This window comes from Staurois parvus, unplaced genomic scaffold (assembly GCF_062004578.1).
Source record: "Staurois parvus isolate SC_StPar_1 unplaced genomic scaffold, SC_StPar_1.0 ptg000365l, whole genome shotgun sequence".
NCBI lineage: Eukaryota > Metazoa > Chordata > Amphibia > Anura > Ranidae > Staurois > Staurois parvus.
The window spans coordinates 2,574,825-2,594,965 of record NW_028318161.1 but is presented as its reverse complement, the minus strand read 5'-3'; the positions used below and the strand labels follow the sequence as shown (position 1 = coordinate 2,594,965).

General features: G+C 42.0%; 1 protein-coding gene across 1 annotated transcript in view; it reads left to right on the top strand.

Moving 5' to 3' along the window:
- The window catches only part of LOC149456272 (ligand of Numb protein X 2-like), a 97,957-nt gene that overhangs the window by 490 nt on the left and 77,326 nt on the right, over positions 1–20,141 (top strand). The window lies entirely within an intron of this gene.

The following is a 20,141-nucleotide window of genomic DNA, read 5'->3' as shown; positions in this document are numbered from 1 at the left end:
AGAAACAATATTTTTGACTTTTTGCTATAAAATATGTCCAGTAAAAAAATTAAAAAATCTAATTTTGTCATAAATTTAGGTCAAAATGTATTCTGCGACATGCCTTTGCTAAAAAACAAAATCCCAATACATGTAAATTAATTGGTTTATGTGAAAGTTCTAGTGTCTACAAATGGCGGTATAGATACTGGATTTTTTTATATACTAGTAATGGTGGTGATCAGCGACTTATAGCGGGACTGCGGCGGGCATCCTGACACTGGGGGGGGGGGAACTGTCACTGACATCCCCAGTGACACTAATACAGTGATCAGTGCTAATGACACTGGGCAGGAAGGGGTTAACATCTGGGGCAATCAAAGGGTTAACTGTGTGGTGTTTTACAGTGTTGTCTGTGTGTGCTTTATGCTGTAATCATGCTACGCAGAGCCATACAAAGCAGTGTGCTGGAGCTGACGGGAGAGATCTGTATTGTTTACATACAGGCCTCTCCCTCATCAGTGATACTCGGTGATCGCCAGCAGGGAATCTCTGGCCGGGACCCAGTGATCAACAGCTGGGGCCGCCAATGGCAGCTCAGATAGGGCGCCCCCTACCCCGAAATGCAAAATCATGTGTATGTGTGTATGTATGTATGTGTGTATATATATATATATATAGTGTGATTTTGCACAGCCCTGCCACCCTGTTGCAGTATTCTTACCTGGCTTTAGTAGGACATACACCCACCTAGTGAATCCAGCACTGTACAGCTGCACCTCTTCAAAAGCTGTGCCAGGTCCTGTTCAGCCATCTCATTGGTGACATCATCAGCTGTATTCCAGGTAGTGTGTTGTACATGGTCTGTACCCTCCTGGGGTGTGTAGCATGTCTTCAGGTGGGGGAAAGCGGGATTTCATCAGTTTTCACCATCACATGCACATAGTGCATATTCCCTGAATGCAGGTAAATGTCAGTGCATGGAAGAATCTGTGTCTAAAGAAGTCCAGCCATTCACTTGCATGACAGGTTTATTTACAGCCTCTTGCCACCCGTGTGCAAGAAGCCAAAAATCGAAGCAGTGTAATTTCCTGAATGTGACTTTGTGCCATCCTTTTGTGGTCCCTGTACAGCAGAGCTTGGACTGGGGGAGGGAGAAACCGCACAAGCAGTATATCAGTTGTGCTGCAGTGCTCAGGTGCAACAAGGAGCATACTGATAGGAGGAGAGAGAAGTGGCAGAGAGATGAGCTCAACAGTCTGCTGCTTCTTCTTGCATTGTCACAGGCCGGGGGGAGGGAAAAGACTTGTAAGAAAAATCTGTAAGGGACAGTTCACACCACAAAACGCACTCCAGATGTGTTCTGGATGCTTTTTTGCTTGCGGTTCACGCCACACTCCATTCTGGTGCAGTTTTGGTGCTTTTTGCCATGTACAGTTCTGTGCAGAAAAAAAATGCAGCTTATGCTACTTTTTTTTTTTTTTTTCTGCACTGGAACTGACTGCACTGGTGTGAACCAGGGCCATTAGAATACATGGAAAATGCTGTGCATACATTTTTGATGCAGAAAAAACAAAACGCACAGGAATGCATCTGGTGTAAACCAGGACTGGATGAACAGAAATACATCTTTTGGCAGTGCTAATATAGGGGTTTTACATGTGTGTTTGGCTTTTTCTCTGGAGTTCAGCTTTAAGTCACAATATTTTATTTCCTTTGTAAATGTACAAATATGTAGTAGAATATGAGAAATATTACAGCTTTTATTTGTCATACATATCTGTGTAAATGATACATTGTTATTATTCATTGATACAAAGTAGAGATGTGGGAACGTAGGAAAGGCTGTCCTCCTAAAAGGGGAAGTTCTGCTTTAACCCTTCTCCAATACTTGGCATGCCATTTTGGGGGGTATCTAGTTTTGACAGGTACCTGCTCCCACTTTCACTCAGATCACCCCCCCCCCCCCCCCATGCAGTCTTTTGGGACACGTCGCAGGCCCCAGAAGACTGTGGGACCATTCCCAAAGCACAGAGTGGCTCGCACATGCACAGTGGGCAGCCAGGTGTGAAGCCGAAAGCAGTATAGCTGGCTGCCCATAGTAAGGATGCCGGCACCGGGAACCCGAAAGATATTGAAGAACTAGCCCAGGTGAAGACAGCGCTGGACCCCTGGACAGGTAAGTGTCCTTTTAATAAAAAGCAGCTACAGGATTTGCTGACTTTTTGTTTTCCCCAGAGTGAACAACCACTTTAAAGTGTAACTATAGGCAAAACTTTTTTACATTTTTTTTTATTTTAGTTAGAGTAAAGAAGGGTTATAAACCCTGTCATTTTTTTGCCATCTGTGTCCCATTTGGAAGGTTTCCCTTCACTTCCTGTCCTATAGCCAAAGCAGGAAGTGAGAAGAAATCCCTCCACAGTGAGGGAATCTGATGGTATCACCAGAACGAGTATCCCCGCTTTTCTTTTACTTTCACTTTTGGTGATGAAGGTAAACAAGACAACTAGAGAGAGTGAATCTCCCCTAATGGGGATACAGACAGCAATAAAAACCTGACAGGGGTTCTAATCTCTCTCCATTCTACTCAAAACTTAAAAACAAAACAGTTTTTCTTTAGTCACACTAACCACTTGCCCTCCAGAGGATTTACCCCCCCCCCCCCTCCTGACCAGGCCATTGTTTGCGATATGGCGCTGCATTACTTTAACTGACAATTGAGTGGTCATGCAACACTGTACATATTTTATATCTTTTTTCCCTCACAAATAGAGATTTCTTTCGGTGGTATTTGATCACCTTTTTATTTTTGGATTTTTATTTTTGGTGCTTTAAACAAAAAAGACAGACAATTTTGAAAAAAAATATATATTTTTCACTTTTTGCTAAAAAGCATATCCAGTAAAAATTTTAAATAAATCAAGTTTCTTCATAAATTTATTCTGCTACATGACTTTGCTAAAAAAAAAATCCCAATGCATGTAAATTAATTGGTTTACATGAAAGTTATAGTGTCTACAAACGGCGGTATATATACTGGGATTTAAATTTTTTTTTTTTATACTAGTACTAGCGGCGATCAGCGATTTATAACAGGACTGTGGCGAGCATTCTGACACTGGGGGGGACTGGCTAACTGTCACTGACATCCCAATGACACTAATACAGTGATCAGTGCTAATAAAAAGCACTGACAGTGTGCTAATAACACTGGACATCTGGGACATCTTGGGGGATCAAAGGGTTAACTGTGGGCTGTGCTGTGTTTTATATCATATGCTGTGTGTGTTTTACGAAGGAAACATGCTGCTGTGTATTTCTCATGCTTGCTGGCAGGAGGGAGTTCTGTGTTGTTTACATACAGGTCTCTCCCCCGTCAGTGTTGCTTGGCGATTGCCAGGTGATGGTGGGGAATCTCTGGCCGGGAGCCAGTGATTGACAAGCCTAGCTGCCAATGGTGGCGTGGGAAGGGCAGTGCAACCCTCTACCCAGAAATCACGTATGTGTGTGTGTATGTGTATATATATATAATGATTTTGCACAGCCCTGCCGCCCTGTAGCAGTAGTTCTACTTTAGGGCAGCGGGGAAGCGGTTAAGGTAGAACTAAAGGCAAACTTTTCTTTTTCAGTTTTGATAGAGTAAATCTGGGTATACAAGCATTGAAATATCTGGTTCCTGCTGAATTTTGGTCTATGTGTACTCCTTTCTGGTCATCTGCAGTGCAGCACTGATCAGTGTATTCTGATGGGGGGGTCGGACACCTCTACTGTCAGCATACAATAGCACAATGGGGGAGATCTGTGCATCCATATCACTTGTGTGGATGCAGGACTATCGATTTCTGTCAGGACACTGTTCTTTTATGTCAAGAACAGTCCTATATTATTTTCCCTCATTTATTTCATTGTTTCATCCTGGACACCCTGCAGCTAAAGGTGTTCTTCATTTCAGAATTGATATTGGCTTCTATTGCTGGTTGTATATGTCACCTGCAATTTCCTGGGTGAGGAAAATCACTGTGATTTTATGCTAGTTTTTTTTTTTTTTTTTTATAGCCTCAAACCATCAATGTGCGTGAGATCTTAAACACAACAGAAAGTGAGAGGTAATCTCTACAAAGTGAAGGTGAATGCCCACTCAGTTGTGTACTCCCTATTGTTCCTATTTCCCCTGTGACAGCTGTAATGGTTTGGCTTTCTCAAAAGCTTTATCGCTTTGTCAGTGGTCACCAAGGTAGACAGAGATGTAGTATTTCCATTGAACACAGCCTGCAATCTAGAACTAAAGGAACAAAGTTTTGCTACACAATTACTTGCATCCCCGGGTGGGGGTGTATTCTGTATTCAGAGGGTCTGTGTGCAAGGTCCTACATTAGGCCCCTGTGATCTTTCAATAAAGGGAGAACAATGCCACACTCCACTCACCTTACATTTCTTTAATAACCCCCATACAAAAAAAATATTTTCATTAATAAATGTGGTGGTGGTGGGGGGACTTGCAGGGGCATACTATAGTCTAAAGGACACATACCACATTTAGCAACAATCATATATGCTTCTCAGCCTACCTTAATGCACCTATTGTTTCCTAAAATGGAAAATATGTTATATTTACCTGCTGTGTTCAGTGCTTTTGCACAGGGCGGGCCCAAACCTCACCTTCTGGAGTCCCTAACTGGTGCTCTCTGCTTCTCCTCTTCTCCTAATGCCCCCATAGCAAGCCCTTTACACTTGTGCAGACTTGCTCCCGAGCCAGGCTGTGTGTGTCTATAGATGCACACAGCTCAGCTCCGCCCTGCCCACTCCCTCCTCACAGGGTTTGATGTACTGCAGCAAGACCTGCTACTCTCAGCAAAGCCTGTGAGACCAGGAAAAGGGGAGGAGAGCTGCTGCAGACAGGACTGAGCTGGATTGAGAATGGACTCAGGTTAGTGTTTAGGGAAGGGGGTGCTGAGGGAGCTGCCCTTGAGAGGGTTTTGTTTTTTTTTTTTTCTTTTACCCTATTGTAGAAAATGCATTAAGGTGAAAAACCTTTTGCCTTTAGAACCACAGTAGTCAGTGACTAACTGTTGAGGCCATAAACACTTTGGCCAGAAGTACTGATGGCCAGTAATGGCTGATTGAAAAAAAAACAAAAACACACACACGCTGGGTGGTTGGGAACTATAACCCCTTCCCTCAGCAGTGGTGCTCAGTGGTTAGCTAGCAGGTGTCCCTTTGTTCCCTGGTGGTCTGTTGGGCTTCACTGTAATGGAAAAAAAATCCAGCACTTAGCAGTCCCTACCTGTATTACATTTACAGAGATGCACTAAGTATTTTTGTTTGTTTTTTTTCTTTTCTGCAGAGTAAAGAAATGGGTTTGTTTTATTGCCCCCTCCACAGCAGCATATACTCATCTTCTCCACTTCTGCTCTGGCCAGCCACTGGTAGCAAGGGCAGAAGGACATGTGCAGATTCTAAGTCTCTGTTAGAATTTGCACATGCTGGATGCCTTAGTTTTCATTTTTCACGCTATGAACAAGTTAACATAAAAACATTGCTCTCTTCTGTGAACTACTGATACCCTCATCATCATGTATTATTGATGAACAAAGGTAGACATGTTTAAAGTATATCCTGTGTGAGAACTATGGCTTTCCCATAGCTAAAGGGTTAAGAAATGTTAGTCACAGGATTACCAGGTGAAATGAAAACTAATGCAGACACTTCATCCAAGGACTGGAAGGCTGAAATATATAAAATGTTGTTTTTGGGTTTAAATACACATTTAAACAAAGTTGTTTTATACTGCATGGATAGAAATATGAGGGCAGCATTGCTGCCTTGTTTTTGAAGATGTTGGATGTTATCCTTATTCTTGATATCCAGAAGGATATTTGCAGATCTGGTGCTCTGGTGATTTAGTGGCTTGCATGCTTTTATCTGGCCCTTGGGACACATTTTCATTCACCCACCAACAACGGGGTATAATTCCCCTCACTGGCACCAATGAAGGGGCACAATTCCTCCCAATGATGCCAACAATAGGGCACAATTCCTTCCACTGATACCAAAGATGGGGCATTGGACCTTTTCTAATCCTAATGGCTACAGTCTGGCCCCCCTAAAGGACTGGTAAACTGTCTGTTTTATTTAGAAGCTTTGGAGACCTCTGCTTTAAACGAATGTAAACTGGTATATACGCTGGTGTCCACACCAACCCAACACTTATCAGATTTTAGGCAGCGCAGTATGTAATTTGAGCTTGTAAACAGCTTCTGTTGTAAAATAGGTCCAAGTCTTGCATCGGTCCACCTGCATTTATTATGTCTAATGCTAGGATTAATGGATGAATTAGGAGGGTTTGTACCAGACTCCTGTCCACGTGTACAGTACTCAGTTCTCCATCACGTGTGGCAAGAAGCCTTAATTTATTCCTCGTGGCTTTGTACACCACAGTGTGCTAATTACCTGGAGAGAGTGGAACACCCTAATCTATTTTTAATTCTCTTTCTGTCCAAGAATGAAGGTGTTTGGTGTGTCCAACTACCTATCCATCCCAAGGGAACACAAATTGTTCTAACTTGCTCTTGCCATGCTATGAAACCTAATCATAAATCCGTCATCTAGTTCTCAGGATTGTTTGGAGTGTTAGCTTCTAACAAGCACTAATACTTTATAGTGAATAGGATTGTGTGCTCATAGGGGCTTGCTGTCAGCTTTATAAACACACTGTCAGCTGCACCTTCACCTGTACTGTACATACAATGCTCAGCCTCTTAAAACTCATAACTGACATACTATGTAGAAAATATTATGTGTTTTATGGTATAGGTAGTTTTGTAAATTAAAAAAAAAGGAATGTAAATTATTTTTTTTTTTAAATAACTTTCTTCATGGTGAATTTGTTCTAGTTTTACAAAATATATAAAGCTGTACTCCAGGCAAGGAATTTAATTTTTTTAAAAATAACTTTCTTCATGGTAAATTTATTCTAGTTTCACAAAATATATAAAGCTGTACTCCAGGCAAACAGCTGAAATGCACAGTTGGTTTTTACAACAGACCAGTGTGAAAGTAGCTTTACTATGTAGGGCACACATGTGATCTGCTACACCTGTGAAATTTAGAATTCCATCCAGCCAGTTCTGCAATTTACCTAGCCCTGCCGGACATCAAAGCCAGGCTGGTGGCCTGATTTTTTTTTTTCTGCTGTAGTTAGGTAATACAACTTTGTCATCTCCCTGTCCCCAACCTGTTGGTTGGATCCTGGATGAGAATCAGCATACTAAGGAGCTCATCTCTGCGCTTAAGCCAGCCATACAGAATTATTTTTACTCCATCCTCCAACCTCCTCCATCCACTCAAATAAGGTGGATGGAGGAATTACCCCCCCCACACTTTCTTCTAGGACATTGTATTCTGACCGTGGCACCTGCTATCAGTGGCTGCCGCTGCTGATCAATGGAAAATGTTTCCATTATGTCCGTTTAGCAGAAGTCGAACAGTTTTCTGCTGAGTGGGACAGCACACACACACTGATCAAAATCCTGTCAGTGTATGGCCAGCTTTACTCTGCTGTGTTCTCCTGTGATCACGTTCCTTGTCATCACTTGTACACTGCAGCACACCTGATTTATTGAATACAGAACTGCATTATTGATTGTTTTAATTCCCAGAGTCTGGAGTTCAGCTTCCAAATTTCATATATTTTGAACAAATCTTCAAAAACATAGCTGTCTTTTTCTACCATATTTTGCCTAACATGGCAGATCAGTAGGCTACATGTAGGTTAGCCACCATTCTGGGAATATTTAATGCTTGCCTTACCTCTTTCCTATTACAAACACTGATGTTGACAATTTTTATCAGACAGGTAAAGCAAATACTGCCAGATAGCAACTTAAGGCTAGCCATAGATGATGCAATTTTCTTGCAACCACGAATCCCTCCCGTGAAGCTATTGTGTTCTCCCGGGTGGGGAGCTGACCCAGCTGAGGGAGCACAGTGATTACTGCTAGCGACTATGATAGCTGCTAGCAATAATCGCATGTAACATCCGGCAGGCTGGTTGTACCCAAGTTGATTGTTCATTTAATTCAAATCTTGCCGGTCCTTGCTTAACTGGCCGAGATTTGAATTGTCCATGGCCGGCCTAAAGCTGGCCATGGACAATAAGATTTCTCTAGTTCCGTCAAATAGAGTGGATGGACAAATCTGTGGTGCCAGTTATTTTATTATGACTGCTGGTACCTGTGGCTATCAGAATACCCCAACAGTGTCTACATCTGATTGAATGCAAGCTCTGTTCAGGTGAGGACTTTCCACTTGGCTCCTTTGACAGAAGTTAATTGAAATATCGACTTTTGTCAGGATTAGTGATGTGGACGGGTTTACCTGCTAAACAAATGGACCCTGTGAAAGTTGCTGAAATCTGATCTAAGACCTGCACAGCAGAACTTATTTTTAAACCTCAGACATGAAATATGAACAAAGCATATACCTCTATAGTGTGTACTTGTTTCAATCTAGAGCACTAAGTGTCATTTCTGCCTGCTGCCTCATTCCTCTGCTTTAAACGTTTCCAGACCGCCCACAGTACATCTACTTTGTGTGGGCGGCACGAGTAGGCTAAGCGATGTACGTCAATTAGCACATGTACACCCCCTCCAGCGACCGCTGTGTATACTGGACACAATAATATGTGGCTCCCGGTACCTGGCCGCTTTGATTGCCTGGGAGATCATGTGGTCACTTTGCAATCACATGATCACAAAGTCAACAAAGCTATTATAAATGCATTTCATTCATAACAGCTGTGATTCCTATAGTGATGCTATGATTGGCCCACAGCTATCACATGGTACATGGGCCAATCACAGCACCCTGTACCATGTGATAGCTGTGCGCCAATCATAGCATCTGGATGTCGCTCCACTTCCTTAAACTGAACCTCTCCAAAACCGAGTTTCTTGTCTTCCCCCCAGCCCGGACACCACCCCCCATTGACTTCTCCGTCACATCCAACAACGCCACCATCAAACCCACCCCGCAGGCCAGAGTACTTGGTGTCATTCTGGACTCCAACCTATCCTTCCAGCCCCAAGTCCAATCTTTAATAAACTCGTGCAGACTCCACCTCCGCAACATCGCCAAAATCTGCACGTTCCTAACCCCAGAAACCACTAAACAGCTCATCCACTCCCTCATCATATCACGACTCGACTACTGCAACTCCCTCCTCACTGGCCTGCCTCGCCGCTGGCTATCCCCGCTTCAGTCGATCCTGAATACGGCTGCCAGACTCATTCACCTTTCCAACCGCTCCATCTCTGCCAACCCCCTCTGCCAGTCCCTCCACTGGCTTCCGATTGCGCAACGGATCAAATTCAAAATCCTAACACTGACGTACAAAGCTGTCCACCATACTGCCCCGAACTACATCACTGACCTAATATCCAAGTACCGCCCAGCACGCACACTCCGCTCCTCACAAGACCTCCTTCTCTCTAGTTCCCTGGTCTCCTCCTCCCATGCCCGCCTCCAGGACTTCTCCAGGGTGTCACCCATCCTCTGGAACTCCCTGCCCCAACCCATCAGATTATCACCTACTCTCCTCTCCTTTAGGCGCACCCTGAAAACCCATCTCTTCAGGGAAGCCTACCCCACCCCCTGCTAACCTGCCGACCTCCTCCACTCTTCCTACCACTCCATCCCCCACAGCTATCTCCTCCCTCATAGATTGTAAGCTCGAAAGAGCAGGGCCCTCAATCCCCTCATGTTTTGCATTGTATTGGTATTGTTCTGTCACATGTTCTGTCCCCCTTTGTAATGTACAGCGCTGAGCGAACCATTGGCGCTTTATAAATACTGTATAATAATAATAATAATCACTATAGGAATCACAGCTGTTATGAATGTAACTCATTCATGGCAGTGCATAACATTGCTTTTACAGCGATCATCACTATCCTTTCCCTAGGTAAGCAATGTACCGAGCCATCCACATGACGTAAACGAAAACACGATTCTTCAGACTGGGCCACCTTGTTCCATTGCTCAGTTGTCCAGTTCAGATGCTCATGTGCCCATTGTATGAGCTTTTGGCAGTGGACATGGGTCAGCATGGGAACCCTGACAGGTCTGTGGCTATGCAGCCCCATATAAGCCTTGATGCTCTGTGCATTCTGACACCTTTCAACTTTTGCTCCCCATGTGCGTCAGTGAGCCTACAACTCTGTTGCTTGTTTCCCTTCCTTGGACTACTTTTGTTTTCCCATAGGAAACTATCAGATTCAGGCTGCATGCTAAAAAAAAATGCTGGAAAAAACACTGGTAATAGCTTTTTTTTAGTAGTGTTTTAGGAGAGTTTGCTTGTTATTAGCATTTTTACAGTACATGTAGAAAAAAAGCTGTTAAGAACATTTTAGCAGCATTTTTTTCTGCTGGAAAAATGCTCCAAAAACTCTACAAAAACAATTGTTTTTATCCTGCTCCTAGACGCTGAAGCTCAAAAACTGCTAATAGCCTAAAGTAGTGTGCTAGAACACATAGGATAACACTATTTAGCTATTAGGAGCAGAAAAAACCCACTAATAGTGGCTTCTAGGCTCACTTGCAGTTTACCTTTTGATTTTCGCATACAAGCCGAATGTTTGTTTACTATAGGCCTGCTTTGAAATGACCAATATCTTTATTTAAAATGACATTTTTCACTACTTCAGTGTCTATGTAAAGATATAAAGGGTGTCTCAGTTACTAAAAATGAATACCTTACCAAGTACAGTAAGGCCACACAAGCAGCAGGCTCACAGTGCTAGTTATAGTGTTTGTGTTATTTCAGTTGTGAACATACGCCCAGTATAAGGATACACAAAACGGGACAAACAGTTTGAGTCCTTCTTTGAAAACCTGTCATTGTACCACATGCAGGAAGAATAGATGTGTGAAAATTATATTTGAAAACATGAATTCCTAGCCATTGGTCACATTAGAGAACATAAGGTATGAATTTAAACTTTACTTGGCATACATTTGTGGGAATAATCCAAATGCTGTTTTAGTATTGGTATCCTCTGGAGGGCAAGTGTTTAGAGCAACCTGGTAAATGAGAATAGTTGCAGGATATGGAGTAGAAGCTTCCCTTTCTTAATGTGCAAAGATTGAGACTGTAAGTTCTCAAAACCATTCCCTTTTTTTTTTTTTTTTTTTTTGAGAGCAGGGGATAATAGAGCACAATCCCTGTGCTGTACTGTGTGTGTGAAGCATATTATGTATATCTAATGAGCAAGCATGGCTTCCTCCATGTGTATGCCCTCCCCATTCATTGTATTCTGTGTAATGACCATATCCAACCACTGCCATTTCAAAGGGTCATGTTGTAATGCGCATGGGTGTATATTTTCACAGAACATAAATGTGAGAATGTGTCTCCTTGCTTTCCATTAGACTGAATGGATAAAGTTTGTGCATGCATAGTAGTGCATTGCCTGTTTACTCACTTACTCACTGGAGTATTGAAACAACAATTGACTTTTAAACTGTTCACATACTCTTAAAATTAGTTTACCATAAGGAATTTTTCAACTTTAATCAGAAAAAGTCCATCCAGTCCAGTTGTGTCTTCTGTACAGCCAATGCATCTGGGTGTTATTGCTGTTCCTTGCCATCATCTTGGTTTTGGGAGCCAACTGTCACTCCCTGTTCCCTAATACACATACACAAGACACTACAGGGTTACCTTTACTCATAACACCAAAAAGAATTTATACTTACCTTTCCAGTGGCCTGTATATTGAAAATCTTAACACGTTTTCGCTTCTCAGCTGCTTCAGGTGTTCAACTGATGAGTTGAATACAGGGCCACTTTAAATAATAAGATGCACCACATAGAGTTCAGTAATACAGCTATTTCATTAGGTTACATTTATGAGAATCAGTCAACACAGAACAGAAACTTATGTCCAAAACACTCCGATATAAACACCAATTTTTTGCACAGTTCTTGAAAAATGGCAGTTTCTTCTTAGCAGTTTCCATTTGGTTAAAGAGGACAACTTTAATAGACCTGACAAAAGAGACCCTTGTAAATGAAAGTGTGGTGTGACAATTCCATTCCCAAATGTCCCAACTTATCCATCTCCTTGTTCCTTCGCAGATAGTGGTGGACAATAAAGGTTACAATAGACTTGGAGTAAAAGTATATAGAGCTGTTGTTGCACAGCATGCGCCTATTATTTTGTGAGAAGCAGACTTTTATGGAGGTCCCTGAGAGTTGGATGAGGTTTTCCCATTTTTATTTCCTGAGTTGATCAGCACAGAGATATATAAATTGTCCAAACTCTTTTTTTTTTTTTTTTTGAGAGGATTGTGAGCTGGGGATAGGTAGCAGGTACAAAGCTCCCTGGGGTGAGCACACTTTCAAGTACAGATATCAGTCCTGTGATATAGTGACAAGCAATGCAGTGTTTATTGGTGCTATTTACAATAGTAATTACAGGTGCTGTACAGTGTTCCACAAAATAAACAAGGCTAACACTCCAAAACCAAATCCTACCTGTATCCTGTCACTAAGAACTGTCATCCCGGTTTTAGCTGTCAGATGGCGGGAGCCAGCATAGAGAGCGGAGAGGTTTTCTTTTTTCGGGTCGGTGGTGGTAGTGGGCATAGTGATTGACATTGGATCTACTTTGGGAAACGGTTTTTTTTTTTTTAATTTTTGTTTTTAACAAAGGACTTGTCAAAAGCTGTCTACTGTCATTTTTTACATTACACTTTATTTTTTTGTGAATGGGTTACTCATTCACATGGGGGGGGGGGAATCTGGGGGGCTTCCAGATTCCAATAAGCCCCCTGCCCACAGACCTCCACAACCACTGGCCACGGTTGTGGAGAAGAGGCTCTTGCCCCCATCAGAGCACCCGCCCATGTTGAGGGCATGTAGTCTGTTCTGGTTCGGGGCGTTCGCTCCCCCCTGCCAGGCTGCATGCTCGGATAAGGGTTAGGTATGGATTTTGGGGGGGGGGTCCCCCCACACCATTTTTTTAAGAAGTTTTGTTGTGGGGGTTCCTCTCTGAATCCATACCAGACCCGAAGGACTTGGTATGGATTGGGGGGGGGGGGCACATGTTTTTTTTTTGTTTTGTTTTTTGATAGCTGAAACAGTAAAGAATGTTAACATCACCAAAATACCTCACAACTTAATAATATAACTCATGCAGTATTTTAGTAGCTGTGCGGTATCTTACCACATACTCACATGGGGTAAGATACCACTTAGTGAACTGCACCTGTTCAAAGTTCGCGGTCGAACTTTCGTTAGGTTCATATGTTTGACCACAAACCGAACAGGGAGGTGTTTGAGAAGTTGACAGCCATAGTGTTGGATACCCATGAGAAATTTTTTTTGGGGTTTGGCAACCCCTTATTGCCCATGCTACGCCATCTCAGTTGACAATACTTTTTTTGTCGATCTAACAGCCCTGCATTGCAGATTCCTGGGACTTCCTTCCCTTGTTTCTTTTTTTTTTCCTTTGCTCCCGCTTTTCCTTTCATTTCTTTTGTTCTCTTATTTTTTGGTTGGTCAATAGGATTATCCAATCACCAGGCAAACAGCCTAGTACAGTCAGTTATAATATATGTTGTTCTCACTCATGGCAATATAGCACGCTTTATACGTGATACTTCAATGCCTAATTGAACGCATCATTTGATATGGTGCTTGATATTTCTGTTACTGGATTTCACATGATTTTGGATCCCTTACCTTTTATACTGTACAGCACTGTGCTTTTTGTCTTGTGTGCACTTTTAGTCTGCACCTACCTAACTTTTTATGTTACCGTCTAAATGTTGGTTTTATATGTATGACTGAACAACAATAAAAACATTTGTAAAAGAAAACGTTTTTGTTTTCTTATTTTTCTACATCATTGTAACTTGCTGCTTGAGCTCCTGAACCTCTCATTTCCCCCCCACTTCCATTTGTTTGAAATGAGCAGTGCACTTTAGTTGTATCATATGCACTTCTCTATGCACACTACAAATCCCATAGTCCTTTGGTTTATCTCGGGTTCAAGAAAGAGAGAATGGCTATGTTCCTACATACAGTACAGCAATGGAGGATGAACATAGGCATCATCTAACAGTAAGTCCGATCACAGCAGCAAATAACAAAAAAAACATTTTTTGAAGGAGGCTGTAAGCAATATAAGTTTTTTTTTTTTGTTTTTTTGTTTTTTTTTAGTTAAGAATACTTACGGAATACATTTTTTTTTATGTTAAACAGGGTTTAGTGTAAATAATTTCCCTATGTTTGATGGCCCACACAGCTCCAGAACAGTGTAGTAGGCTAATGCAGGCCATAGCCGGGTCGTTTATGGGCCGAATCTTTCATCCGCACAGAAAATCGGCTGATATTCACGCCATTAGTGGGGCCAGCACGTGGGCCATTTCTCGCGGATCTTCTCGTTTATTTTTATCGGTCATGCTGGAAAGTCCATGAAAAAACGGCATTTTGCGTGGACATTGGTAGCAGCAATGGCAATGACCGATTTTTCGTTTATCTGCCAACAATTCGGCCGATAAACGGCCCGTCTATGGCCAGCCTTACTGGTTTCTGACCAATTTGCCAAAAATCTTCTGTGATTGTAGAGGGACATTATACTGTAAGCTCCTCTGCAGCAGTGCTAAATGTCAAAGGCTATGTACATTCTGTAAAGCTCTGTGAATATAGGAGAATATAGTTGATGAATTGAATCTTCCATTAATGCTGGCTCTTTCAGGATATGGTTTAGTCAGGGAGCGATAAAAGCATGTATCTTCGTTTCTGTTCTTTGCCCTCAAATACTTTCCATATTATTATGTTTTGTCGTTTTTACTTCAGTTAGGAGGCATGTGGGTAAAAGTCAGGTTTATGTTGCTTATAAGGAACGTTCTAGAAATGTCTATGGGACGTTGGATTTTTGCAGACTGAGACTTTTTCTGCTGCTCCTTTTTCCTAGAAGTGTTCTGGAACAGGTCATTAGATACACGTAGCAGGGCAGTGAATAAGAGGCTTTGTGCTGTAGAGTTTATCCTCCCGCCTGGTTTACTTTTCTCTTTAAACTGTGGGCTTTGGGTTCTTGTGAGTTAGAATTTCCTGTGGTTGGAATCTTTGCTGGTGCTTTGTTGGTGTCAGCATTTATAATACAAGGAACCCTTTATAAGTGGAACAGCAGCACCACCTTTCAGTTAACAAAGTGTTTTTTGTTTTTTTGAGTAACCGTTACTTTTTGCATTACACACAGATTTTGAAATGAATTTTATGATATCTTATGATTATGATGTCCTCGCAGTTTGTGAGTATACCTTTATGTTGCTCCTTTGTTTTTTTTTTTATGCAGTCTGAGTTCTAGGGTCCTTGATCATAGTTCTTATCCAATTTAGTCTAATAGGTTAATTTTGTGTATGCCTGTGTGTGTTTGCCTAGAGATTTTGTTATGGAAATTGTGCCTATTCTGTGCCATGTGTCTATGTAGTGCTTGTACAACTTGTTTCAGTGAATAAAGCTGGCTGTAGGCCCTGCAGAGTAATCAGATGTGCAGTCAAGCTATCCACCCAGGTCATATGTGTCTGTGGCCAGATCCCTAATCCTGACAAGTGGGGGGGGGGTCACATTGCAGACACCTGGGGGTTTATTTACTAAAGCTGGAGAGTCCAAAATCAGACTCCCTTCTGCATAGAAACCAATCAGCGTCCAGGTTTCATTGCCAAAGCTTCATTAAATAAGCTGAGGTTAGAAGCTGATTGGTTTCTATGCAGAAGGGAGTCTGATTTTGGACTCTCCAGCTTTAGTAAATAAACCCCCTGATGTCAGTTTATTGATGGGAAAGCCATAGTGAATAGACATGGTTTTCAATCCTGTCCAATCACTATTATTATGTCTGTCCAGGCAGTATGTAGAAGTAGCTCAGAGATGGGAGATCCTCATCTAATGTCTACCAGTGGCCTCAATTCCTATTACTTATTTTTGCATATTGGATGGTCTCTACCAGCTTAACAACTACAGATGAACAGGTTTGGGGAGATGCATCTATTAGACAGGATGGAAAATTTGTACAACTGCCATCATTCTCCTAATTAAATGCAAAAAGAATAGCTGAACGCAAACAATTATAGAAGCATCAAGAGGGTACAGAATCTCTCAGATTTGTGATTACATCCCAACATGTGACTATTCCAGATGTATGTTCAATTGCAGTGCTAAGTTGGAAACTAGTTTGAGTCAGTTCATCTAGTGCAGTGGTCGGCAAGCCGCAGCTCGCGAGCCACATGCGGCTCTTTACACAGTTTAATGTGGCTCTTCTGTGTGTCGGGCGCCCGCTCCCCTCCCTCCTCTTGGGCGGCCGCCCCAAAAGTCAGGACTCTGCAGCTAGCCCAGCAATGGGCAAACTACGGCCCGCGGGCCGTATACGGCCCGGCGGACCTTTTAATCCTGCGGAGCGTGGCAAACATTGGCTGTCAGGATGTAGGCGGGGCAGCGTGACGAACTCCTCTCCTCTCACAGTCCGCCCTGAAGACCGGAACGGCACGGGAACACGGCGCGGGAACACGGCGAGAGGAACGCGCGGAGCAAAGGTAAGTGAATTGACACAATATGGGGAATGAATTAGTATAGGGGGGATGAATTACTATATGGGGGATGAATTACTATATGGGGGATGAATTACTATATGGGGGATGAATTACTATGGGGGATGAATTACTATGGGGGATGAATTACTATATAGGGGATGAATTACTATGGGGGATGAATTACTATGGGGGATGAATTACTATATGGGGGATGAATTACTATATGGGGGATGAATTACTATATGGGGGATGAATTACTAGGGGGGATGAATTACTATATGGGGCATGAATTACTATATGGGGGAAGAATTACTATATGGGGGATGAATTACTATGGGGGATGAATTACTATATGGGGGATGAATTACTATATGGGGGATGTATTTTCAGTTTTAAAAATGTGGCTCTCAAAATAAATTTCAATCGTGGTTTTGGCGAGATTTGGCTCAGTTGAAAAAAAAGTTTGCCCACCCCTGATCTAGTGAAACCTGGATTGGTCAAAATATGTCTGTCCTGTGTGTTGTGTGTGATAGGTTCCAATTAAAGAACAACTGTAGATAACTGTTAATATCAGTCAATTGCTAATACTATCCCGTGAACATTGTGATGGCGCTAAAGTCAAGAATTCTATCTAGTTTACCATTACATCATTTTTATAACTAGTTTCCTCGAGCTTTTCACAGTGCTTCTTGGTGGAGCCTGCAGCAGCCTGTTCCATGACTATGTGCTATGCAACTTCTAAATCTGAGTGGAGTGTGGAATTCAGGAATACGGTATACTGTATTTAAGTGCAAATATTTTGAGATATTTTGCTTATTTAATTCTTCATTTCCCAGATAAGTGGGGGCATGGTAAGGGGTGTGTGTCCTTCACGTGCATGTTGTGCTATAGGGTGTCATTCTTTCCCATCTCAGAAAGCTGGGAGATATTCTGCCTGATCATTGTAGACAAAATGGCCCATTCTCAAAGGTTTTTTTTTTTTTTTTTTCAAAACTTGGCCAGTACATTGATTTGATGAAACTTCTTTAGCCAGAACACTAAGTGCGTACACTGATCAACCTATAGAGAGTGTAATATTTATGCACTGACTGCTTTGTCAAACATTGACATTGCATGAAAGTAAACTTTGTGCAGAAAAGCTTTTAACATTTTATAGTTGGTATGTGTAAGGCATTCCATCAGTAGACTGTACATTAGTAGTTTAGTCTATAAAATACAGACTTATCAGCAGACTGGTCATGATAGTTATCATAACATGAGATGATACTTGACAATTTACAGGTATCATATGCAAGTGGAACTGTGTCTACAAAAGTGGCGCTTAAGCTGGCCATACACATATAGATTCGTCCATCCATGCTACACCATGCAGATGGATGAATCTCCCACTATAGCTATTGTATTTTGATAGCTGGCTCCACCACTTTTCAAAATACCCAAACAGTGCTTGCATCCAAATTGATGCAGCCATTGTTTATCTGACCATTTTCTGCCTGGCTCCTTTGATTCTTCAGTCGAGGGATGTTAAGTGGGAGGCAGCTAATAGGGCTACCTACTGGGCGATCAAGCTGTTAATCAGGAACTGTCACAATTCACTCAGTGTATGGCCAGCTTTACATCTGAATATTTTCCTTACCAGCAGGCAGGACCTCTACTGCAATAACTGGTAAACTGATGTAAAGACATGTCAGAATAGTGAACAGGATAACTTAAGATAACTTGATGCAGTAAACCTCTTGCATTTAGCTGCATGAAAACGCATGTCAAGAAAAAAAAAATCACTTTCTTTTCTATGTGGCTGGTTCACATCTATGTGCTGCAGTTTAGTGTGAAAGTCAAAGGGGATCTCTGTGGGCCCATTCATACCTACGCGTGCGTTTAGTATATTTGCTGTATGCATACAAACAGTGTAGATCCAACCAAAAAAGAACACTCAAAGTGTTACTAAACCCACAACAGTAAAAACAGTCTTTATATTCAGTAAAGCATGCTTGTTATACCCACCGTGGAACCTAAGAGGTTAATCCTCTGCCTTGTTTAAAAAGGCTGTTTGATCCTGTCTTCTCTGATTCTACCTTTCTTCTACTGTCCCCAATCCATCTACTGATAGAATAGAGCCTTGGGGGCAAGCTGCCCATGCTCAGTGTGGTGTGTATTGCTAGAGTGTTGGGTTTTTTTTTCTTGGGAGAGTGCATGTGATCAGCACAGGGCTAGTCAGCACTGTCCAGACAGAGGGTCAGGGTTTATACAGCCTCATAGGACAATCAGAGGAGAATGAAAACTCCTCCTACAAGCTTTAACCAATGCTCTGCTGGACACTGTTAGAAGTCACAAGACTGCTAAATACTGCTACTGAGTAAAGGTATTTATCAGTTTATCAGTGAGGGAGCAATGATGTAAGAGAATGTGAGTGCTCTCTTAGCAATCCTGTCACTGGCAAATTGCTTCTATAGTCAGGATCACTCATTGACATGGCAAATTATCTTGCATAAGAGTCTGTAATGGTAAATGAAAAACATGCACTGCTGCTTGTCCTTTAGGAGAGGTAACGTACACCACAGACACTGGAGATTGCCCTGCCATGCATGCACAATTCAACTGTCTCACAATGTCTCCTGAACAGGAGTGATCTAGTTTAGGACCGTGGATGAGTGCAGACAGTCTGGATGCTGGTGAAAACAAGTGATCACGTAAAGTTTTCTAACTTGCCAAGTCTTTTTGTTCCCAGAAAACAGTAGTTTGTGGCTGTTGTGAACAAAAATGATCAATGTGAACCTGTGCTTCACCTTTGTATTAATGAAAGTTTTCCACGTAAGACTTTTTTTTTGTGGGGGGGGGGGGGGGGGTGGATGTGGTCACAAACTGACAGCTTCCATCATGTTTTTGGCCAATCAACATCTGCCATGGTATGTTTCATGGCGACTATTGGGGTATGTTCTGATGCACATTAGTACTAAGCACTCTTAGTTGAACGAGACTAACTTTTTTTTATCTATACTGTGACTTGGATAAATGTGATCCTGCACAGACAAAATGCTTTTGTGAACAATTTGATGTTCCTTTTGTAAACAAAATTGTGATTTCTATTCAATCTCAAGATTAGAGCTCGCTTTTTTATAGTACAATAAGCTTTGAATTAAGCAATCAGAAGACAACGAGAGCAGAATGTTTTCTAACTGAAAATTGTGACTCAATACTGCTGTTCTAGTGAGTGCTCACCCTTCTCCCTCCTATCCTGCAGACAACTCCAGGTGATGATATTAATGGGGATTCCCTATTGTCTGGATTCAGATGCTAGACACACAGTTCTTGCCTCTGGCAAAACAGCTCATGTTAATAACCCCTGTACATTCAGCACATCTGTGGTGTGCCTGTTTAATTCCATCCTTCTTATCCATGTATCGCTTGGTCTTTTAAAACGCCTACCTGTCAAGTTTTTAAAACAATGCCCAAAGGTAGAACATTTGTATCAAAGGTAATGTAGCAAAGTTATTTCTATGTAACCATATTTGATCATTACCTACACACCACCTGCTTTGTAATGCAGCATGCTGGTTGTGCTTTATTGC